This window comes from Leucoraja erinacea, chromosome 4, assembly GCF_028641065.1.
Source record: "Leucoraja erinacea ecotype New England chromosome 4, Leri_hhj_1, whole genome shotgun sequence".
NCBI classification, from domain to species: Eukaryota; Metazoa; Chordata; class Chondrichthyes; order Rajiformes; family Rajidae; genus Leucoraja; species Leucoraja erinaceus.
Window position 1 is genome coordinate 39,164,312 of NC_073380.1, and position 9,125 is coordinate 39,173,436.

At 44.1% G+C, this 9,125-nt stretch overlaps 1 protein-coding gene across 1 annotated transcript in view; it reads right to left on the minus strand.

Annotated features, from left to right (window-relative positions):
- rgs20 (regulator of G protein signaling 20) overlaps positions 1 to 8,480 on the minus strand; it is a 104,288-nt gene extending 95,808 nt beyond the window's left edge. Inside the window, exon 1 of the mRNA XM_055634075.1 lies at positions 7,016 to 8,480. The gene's annotated coding sequence lies outside the window, so the exon portion shown is untranslated. The remainder of the gene's footprint in view (positions 1 to 7,015) is intronic.
- Between the last annotated feature and the right edge of the window lie 645 nt (positions 8,481 to 9,125).

Below are 9,125 nucleotides of genomic sequence, written 5' to 3' on the forward strand. Positions count from 1 at the left end.
TTTCATTTGAAGTTAGTTCAATGAAAGAAATGGATTTAAAATACCATTAGCAAGAGCTACTGTGCAAGAATCCATTTCTGCACCATGCAATTTACTTCACCGAGATAAAAAGAAACTGCAATTAATTTTCTGTCTACATTTATTAGCAAGATAACGGGGAAATAACGAACCAGATTCACTCAAAACATGAATAGCACATTACCACAAAACAAACTGAATAATGATCTGCCTAGACATTAGAACATTTTTTCTGACAATTAAATATGTTTCAATATTCACATGAATGGATTAAAACATTTCATCACAATTGTCAAGACAAATAACTTTGCTTCTAGTCTTCTGAACTGATCCATGCTTTGAAACTAAATATTCAGCCTTTCTGCTGGGCCTTCAAAAATTTCCCACAAACCTATTTTTGGTCAAGCTCTGCAATTTGATATTTGCCTGCGTATGTTCAAAGATTTCTAACCAATTTGTGTACATTAATGTCCTTCCACACCTTCTCTATAATCCGTTCTTATCCTCTCCTCTGATATGTAGAGATCCTTGCGGATTAATTGATATCTCCATGATTCAGAGTCTCACCATCACCATCGCAAGGTTTCACTATTCCCTCAATGTGTCCAGCAGCTGTTCAGCTTTATTGAGCAACATTTCAATGAGCCATTGGAATAGTGAAAATTCAAACCATTAGTATATATGCAATCCACAATGCTTTACCATTAAGTATGATGTGGAGAAAATAAAATATTTTTCTATAACTGGTTAAATTTTTTAACTGTTATGTTAGGTCCTGAATATTTTACCCATTTTTCCTCTTTCTACATTGGGATAATTTCCCGAGTGCACATAACTCAAAGCCTTCCAAGAGCGGCTGTAGTTAGACATTTGATTGGCATTTCTACCCTGCCATACCTTTGTTAGCAGCAGCTTTAATTCCGAGGTCTCGTCTTTCATGTCCATAAACATCCTCCATCCATCTTGTATAAAATTCTCCTAATATCTTTACATCTCAAAAATCTCGTCTCACTTCCTCCTTTCATAATTTTGCTCCAGTTTCCCTCAAAGTATCCCCAATTTCCCTTCTACAATGCATTCTTTAAATATCCCGTCAGTTTATTTCATTTTGAAAGCTTTCCACTATCATATCAAATAAAGCCGACAGCTTTTCCTCCCTGCAGCAGCAAGTTAGTCCTTTTATCCCCACCACCGCTGAAAGTGATCATTTAATTTTACTTATAGTGTAAGATGTGCATAGCTGAAAATCCAACTATCAAATAATTGAGTTAAAGATTGCTATAGTCTATAACCAATATTACAGAATGTCAGTAATTTATCTTTTGGTCCTTTGATTTCCAATTCCACTGTAAATTCTGCATCTCAGTATTTTTGCAGCAGCTAGACAAGACCAGTAAATGCCAACTATGATTGACAAAGTAATATCCAGTCTGCTGTAGCTGAAAACATAATAATCATGCAGCCATTATACATATACAGTATCATTCTACACCTATCAAACGAATGGCCTTTCGAGAGAACCAAATGACTTCAAATGTTGGAAATGGCAAATAAAAACTGAAAATTATGGAAAGTCAGCAAGTCAGGTAGCCCCCGTGAAAATACATTAACATTTCAAGTCAAAGTCCCTTCTTCGATCTAAAACATTAACTGTTTATTTTCCTACAGGTGCTGCATGATATGAAATTTTCCAGTCATTTGTGCCTTGCTCGCAGATATATTTATGATAGTTTGTCCAATCTTACATGTGTTTATCCTTATCTTTTCATCCGAGGCTCAACACATTGAACTGGTTATGCAAAATTGAACCCCTTTCTTGTTCTGCTAACAAAGATCAATGTCCCAGAGACTTCTGAAAATGAGTTTGGCAAAAGAAAAGGTGCTTGCTAGTGTAAAGATGCTATTCAACTTCATCAGTCACACCTTTAAAACTAATAATATATTTCATTCAAATTTATAACTATAACCTCAAATGGGTTAAGTACGATTCATTATTTATTTTGTTTTGATCCTGTGAACACGTTTGTAGCGGACAGGACAGGAATATATTATAACATTTGTAATATATTAATTACATAATCCCATCTCCCCTGATATATTAGCTGTAGTTGAATGCTTTAGCAATGAAGTAGTAAATGGGCCAGTTTAAATGCAATCTCATTACTGAAATTGTTATTCAATTATAATTTGTAAATTACAAATCATATGCATTTTATTTTATCCGTGCTTGGGGTTAATTAAAAGAAAATATTCCCACTTGAATGAAGGAAATATAGGCTGCACTGCATTGCAATTGTCTCTTCCCTGGTGCGGTGTCATGCTGATGGCGAGAGCAAACCCACTTTTCAGCAAACCCACTTTTCAACTGATCGGACTAAATATTTTGATTCACTGATATAATGGCAATATTATTATATTTGAGAACTGAATAATATGTAGGTGCTGGTGGAGCAGAGCACAAAGTAAGCTCGATTTTGGATGGATACACATTTCTACATGGCGCCGGTCACAATTTATTTTCTTTGCTGTGTCTTCTTACTAATGTTCGCGCGTTTCAAATGTCAGATAAAAATGATAACGGGACGGTTCCACCATGTCTCAATGTCCTAGGGTGGGGATCAGGGGTCGCAGTTTTTTCATGCTAAAGAGACACTGCTAACCTCTCCAGACTAAAGAATGTTGGCAGTTATAAATAAAGCCGAAAACAGCCTTCCAATCCACGGGAAGTTGCCCCCCTGGTATCTCAGCCCTGGTCCCTTCTTTCACGGAATGTGACTTTAGCGTTGCACACAATCCCCAGTTTACTTTGATGGGAAACAGAAGCCACTACTACATCCGATGCCTATGTCTATGTTAGATCACCATGTTAACCCATCACTCAGTTCTAAATGTCCCAGATGTGCACATAACCACGTTACAGTGGGATGTCCAAAGGCGAATAGGGAGGTTGCACGGAAGGTCACCGGGTCATAGGGCTCGACGCACGGAGCCGCTAAATCCAACTGGAAGACATCCGTCACTTCCTGTACATGTTATTAATGCTGGAAACGCGTACTTTCCTACCTGTTAAAAACTGCCAAAATGTTGATTTTTTGCGCTGAAAAAAAATTGTGGGAGTCGGGGTATGTGTGAGAGACATGTACCCAACTTTAGAATTCCAAATGTGAAGCGAAATGAAGGTATAGAGAAGCGAGAACTGAAGGGACAACAGCAGCTAAAGTGCTTGGTAAATATTGAAAATATTGGGAATTATCGCGTTTGCTCACTGCATTACATCAAGTTAGGCATTATTTGTGTTTTTTCTTGATTCCTTTGGTATCTAAAAATTCTCAGAAGTGATAAATCTGGCTGTAAATTTTTCTTCAGATGCGTTTTCATTTTGTACGTAAAAACGCACGAGAACCATGGGCGATTTAAACAAATTACAGCCAGATTTATCACTTCTGAAACTTTTTAGATGCCAAAGGAATCAAGAAAAAACACAAATAATGCCTTACTGTTGATGAAATGCAGTGAGCAAACGGCCAATGTTCGCCAAGCACTCTAGCTGTTGTTGTCCCTTCAGCTCTCGTTTCTATCTACCGTCATTTCTCCTCGCTTTTGGAATTCTGAGGTAGGCTAAATGTCTGACGCTTATCCCGATTTCCATAATTATTTACAATGCAAAAATTGACAATTTCAGCGGGTTTTAACGGGCCCACTACGCTGGAAACAATGGCAAGTGCCTACCCGCAGTTCATCGCGTGTAATCCATTTGGAGTAGCGTAGCAACAGTACGGGTCATGGGCCGTGACCCGACTGCCGTGAAACCTCCCTATACGAGGATTCCCTGCCCTCGCCCCGGCGCAGCCGCCTTAAATCTTTACCACAATTGAAGTTACACCTTGGGCGGGTGCAGGAATATCTGCGCGACTACCATGCGGATAAATAAGTTACGTTGTTTGTGAAATTATGGATTTGCACATTTCTACCAGGTACTGGATAGAAACATATAAAGTAGGTACAGGAGTAGGCCATTCAGCCCTTCGAGCCAGCACCGCCATTCAATGGCTGATCATCCAAAATCATTACCCCGTTCCAGCTTTTTCCCCATATCCCTTGATTCAGTTTGCCCCCAGAGCTAAATCTAACTCGCTCTTGAATACATCACCAATCGAAGGGGATGGGATGCCCTTGTGGAAATGTACGTGAAAATTGGGAATTTGGAAATTGGCACTCAAATTGGGACACTAGGAATGTTTAATATTGCAACAAGTGAGGAGGGGGTGAGAATTTAGATGATGTGATCAAGTGAATCAGCGCCTAGATCTGAGGAAACTGCACCTAGGGATTTTTTATTTATTTTTTAATTTTTTATAATGGATAACTGCGACTGACCATTCAAGGGGAGATAGGTCACTGGCATCCCTTCTTCACTGGGTGAATGGGAACTTCGCTCCAGTTCAAACAACAGCACATACCGCAGTAGGAAGGAACTGCAGATGCTGGTTTACACCAAAGATAGACACAAAATGCTGGAGTACCTCAGCACGACATGCAGCATCTCTGGAGAGAAGGACAGCTTCGCTCCCTGTCCTGCTCAGTTACTCCAGCATTTTACGTCTAACAACAGAAACCGGCCTGGGTGGCTGCAATATTGCTTGGTTGAGAAGACATTCGTTAATAAGCATCAGGACCACATTCAGTGAGGGTGGCGATAATATCCCACTGAAGGCATCATGCTACAGACTGTACCCCAGTGATGCCCACGGTCTGGACATCCACGAGGGGTGGGGGCAGAGGAACAGCGCAGCACAGCACAGTTAGTGCGCAGTCCCTCCCTTGTGCATCCCTGATACGAGTTTGAAGGCAGCGGAGGCGCTGCCCCATCGCCTCCTGTACTGGCACTGGACTGCGCTGTGTTGTGCTGTACTGGGCTTAGCTGAGCTGGGCTGGGCAGGGCAGTACTGTACTGTACTGGTCCATGCTGTGCTGTGCTAGGCCGTGCTGTGCTGACGGGTTGGGCTGGGATTGCGCTAGGATGTACTGTGCTGGGCTGCTGGGCAGTACTGGGCTGGGCAGAACTGGGCATGGCTGTACTGTCCTGGACTGGGCTCGTCTATACTGGGTTGTGCAATCCTAGCCCAGCATTGCACTGGGCTGGACAGTGCTGTACTGTACTAGACTAGGCTGGGCTGGGGGGGGGGGGGAAGGGGAACCCGGAGCGGGATTCCGTGCGGTCCCCATCGTCTTCTCTCCTCCTCACTCGCACACTGGCCCGCACACAGGCTCCGGTTGTGAGGGCAGGCTGCAGAGTGGACGGAAGCGGTACTCATTGGACGGGAGTGTTACTCACGGTGCGGGCATCAACGCACCGAGCTGCAGCCTCACCGCTGCTTTCCACGGTATCCCAGCCCATGGCCACCGGCTGCCAGCGTGCGGCCGGCTACAAATAAAACACTGGGATTTTACAGTAAAAACAAAAACACTCGGTTCAAAATCTCATCTCCGCTTTTTCCCCCCCTTCCTTCTCGCTGTTGTCAAAAATAAAACACGGGAGTGTTCCCGTTTCAACGTTGCATCTGGCTCGCTGTTGCAGTGCAAGTCGGAATATTTCCGCAAGGCCGAAACGGCTTTCTTTCAACCCAGCTATCGAGTCGGGAAGAAAATGGCAAATGAACCGTGAATGCCACTGAGCCCGAGCAATACTGCTCCAACTGTACGCGGAGATCCCCGCAGCAGCGGGCTGCCGACAGCCAGTCCCTGGGAAGCGCAGCCCCGTAGACTGCATCTCTATCAAGTGAAACCACATTCTCCTCTCATCCCCCGCTATATGCATTACATCTCTGCGATGTTAATACGGAGTTAGAGATTTGTGACCCGCGGGCTACGTGGAAACTTGAAACAACGATTGCCATCCCTATTGCCAAGTGAAAGCAACTTTTCGCACTAGCAGAAACCAATATTGAATCTCAAAGACCCCCAATCTGCGTTTGAAAATGACGAAGAATCTTGTTTATTATTAAACGTTCTTTTTTGTCCATATTTAAAAAGCTGTTTAATTATGGGAAGAATGGAATTAATTATGAAGATTTATATTTAAAATAAACCAGCAAACATCCCAAACATACCCCGCCGTTTGTGTGGCGAGGTGCCATTCTGTTGTCGTGGTTTGTTCATGTTGTTGTTTCATCTCACCCCTCCACACCCCCCCCCCCCCCCCCCGGCCAAAAAAAAACCCAACAAAATAACAGCTTCATCGGAGCCTCCCAGCCATTTTCTATGGACATCTCCGCAGCGTTACACAAAACAGAGCAGGCGTCTGGTGTGTGCCTTTTACTGCAGGATTTTTAATTTGATGATAGCTTTTCACTCGTTTGCCAAATCGAAACTGAGAAACCACAACCACCCGAGCAGAAATCAGGGAGCTTACAATGTAACCGACTGTACATGCAAGTGGTCCAGGCAACGGGGAGAGAAGGTGAGCACCCAGCAACCATAAAATGGACGGTGGGAGTGAATCGGAGCACCGTTGCCACTAATAATGCACATAAAATGATCGGATATTCTCTTAAGCAACAAAAAAAAAAAAAACCCGAAACACACTCATGTTTCTTGAGTTGGACGAGTAAGGATTCTCCGCCGTTACAGAGATACAGCTCCACTGAGATACAAGACCCGGGCAACCAGTACACTGCCTTTTGTGTCAGTCTGTGGATGCAGATCATTATCGATTTAAACAAAATCGAGAAAAAAAATATATGTGCACAATCCCTGGGATAAAGTTTAGACCCTGCGAATTATAATCCCAAATAGAACACCAAACACATACCAAATCAGATAACTCGTCAAGTCAAATCATTGTATGAACCACCATATGCAAATAAATCACTGGCCGATCTTATATTGCTGGTAGCAGTTTCTTTTTTAAATTATCAAAATTAATTGAACTTCAAACAAGAAACGATGATGAGAGTAGTCCAGAAATGAAGAGATAGATGTCTGATTCAGTACTCACCACTGGTTTGATGTCCTATCACTGGGCGAAAACGCTCAGCACATGAATTCGCTTTCAGTTTACGGATTTTTCTTTACGTTCACTCGTCGGTGTCAATGAACACGGGATATCACTCCAGTAAGGCACCTTTCCCGTTTTCTTTTGTAAAAGACAATATTTTTAGAATGGGGATGGCACCGGAGAAAGGTCAGAGCATCCGGCAATAATGCGTCGTTGGGTGAAATGGGACGAGAGCGAGCGTTATTGCCCACGAGTTCGCCATATCCAGAGAAAGCTGTTCCTCTCACCTCCCCTTATTCTCCAGCAGAATCTCCCAGCAAAGTACATACCCAAGGAGCCCTTCCGTATCTGCAGAGTGAACACATTACCAATTCGAGCCCCAGCTATATGTCAATATTGCAACAGCTGGGCGATCAATCAATAATAATTTACCAACATTATATTTTAAACATGCTCGAGTCTAAAACCGCAGCGTGGAAATGAATGGTGTATTGTTCGGGAAGACGATTGCTTTGTTTTTATTTTTTTTAATTTATAAATTTGTTAGCCGGGGGTTGAACGGATTGAAATTCCCATTGACCAATGGCCGGCGGCTCCAGCGGAGGAATCGCTATTTGTTTAGACTCAGAAATATCACATCAAGAAATATGGGGACTAGGTACTGCTGAGCCGTTGCCTGGCAGCGCCTTTTGATCGCTGATCGTTATTAATACTGAGTGGAACCTGTAGCATTGGATTAAAAAAAAAATAGCTTTCTCACGTTCTGTTCTCAGCAAAAAACACTTCACCCATTCAAACCATCAAACTATCACTGTATATTTCCAGGGATTATTGTTTGATTAGAACGTGCGCTGTGCAAAGGTTTTTTTTCTACCGGGCGTTAACAATTGAGAGACACACAAATGTGCTATACAGTCGCACATATTCATATACACCTTTCCCTTTCCCCCCCACTTTCACCACAGTCAGGTAATTCTCTACCTATGTAAAACAAAATACGTTTGCCGGAAATTTGAAAGAAAACAGTAAATTCAGCATATCGGATAGCACCCGTCGAAAGAGAAATAGAGTTGGTGTTAACTGTTTCTCCTCTTACCCTCCTAGAATGATTTTTGTTTATGCTGTTTCTCCCCATCTTGTAACGGGTATAGCTTGGACCCAATAGCAGCACAGAGTAGTAACACAGGAATGGGTACACCGTACTCACACAGAGGCTCAGGATTGAGCAAGGGTTTCGAAGAGGGGCAGGCAGGGGACGAAGTCGGGGTAGCGGAAGGTCCGGTAACTAGGAGATCCAACACACAATGCAAACAAACCAGCGAGGGACAGACGAAAGGATGGAATGGTCAGGGGCGGGCAGGTTCGAATCCGTGTAGGCAGTCGGGAAATCGCTGGAGAGTCTTGCATGAATGCTGAGAACAATCTGGCACTGTGTGAATGGTGAGGAGAGTCTATATACCGGGTTAATTGGTGATCAGAGGCAACTGAGTGCAACAGGTGAGGAGAGTTAGGCTGATGAGAGGGGAGTGGCAGGCGAGGAGAAGGAGGGACCGGTGGAAAAGTACTGGGAGGTGAAGTGGATGAGAATGAGGAGAGGGCAGACTGTGACAGAACCCCCCCCCCCCCCCCCTCAAGGGACGGCTCCTGACGTCCCAAAACAATAAAGAAAATAAACCCAATCCCATGCAGAGTTGGGTGGGAGGAGGGGAACCAGAGGAGGGCTAATATTCGTCTGAGACATACATGTCCACATCCTCCTCCATAGCATCAGAGGAAAGCTCCGTCTCGTCATCACTGGGCGCCTCAGACGCAAAAGGGGACAGAGTCTCAGGGGCTGCGACCCCTCTATGAGTGGCGGACTTGGACGGCTGGTCGGGATGACGCCGGTTAAACTCGCTGATGAGGGAGGCGTCCAGGATGTGTCGAGCAGGAACACAGGACCTCTCCTCTGGACCATAACCCTCCGAATCGACCAGGTATTGGAGACCCCTCCCGCGACGGCGGGAGTGCAGGAGGCGGTGCACCATAAAGGCGGGGCCTCCGTCGATGAGATGAGGAGGTGGAGGAGGAGGGACTGCGGGGACCAGGGAGCTCTCCCGGACTGGCTTTA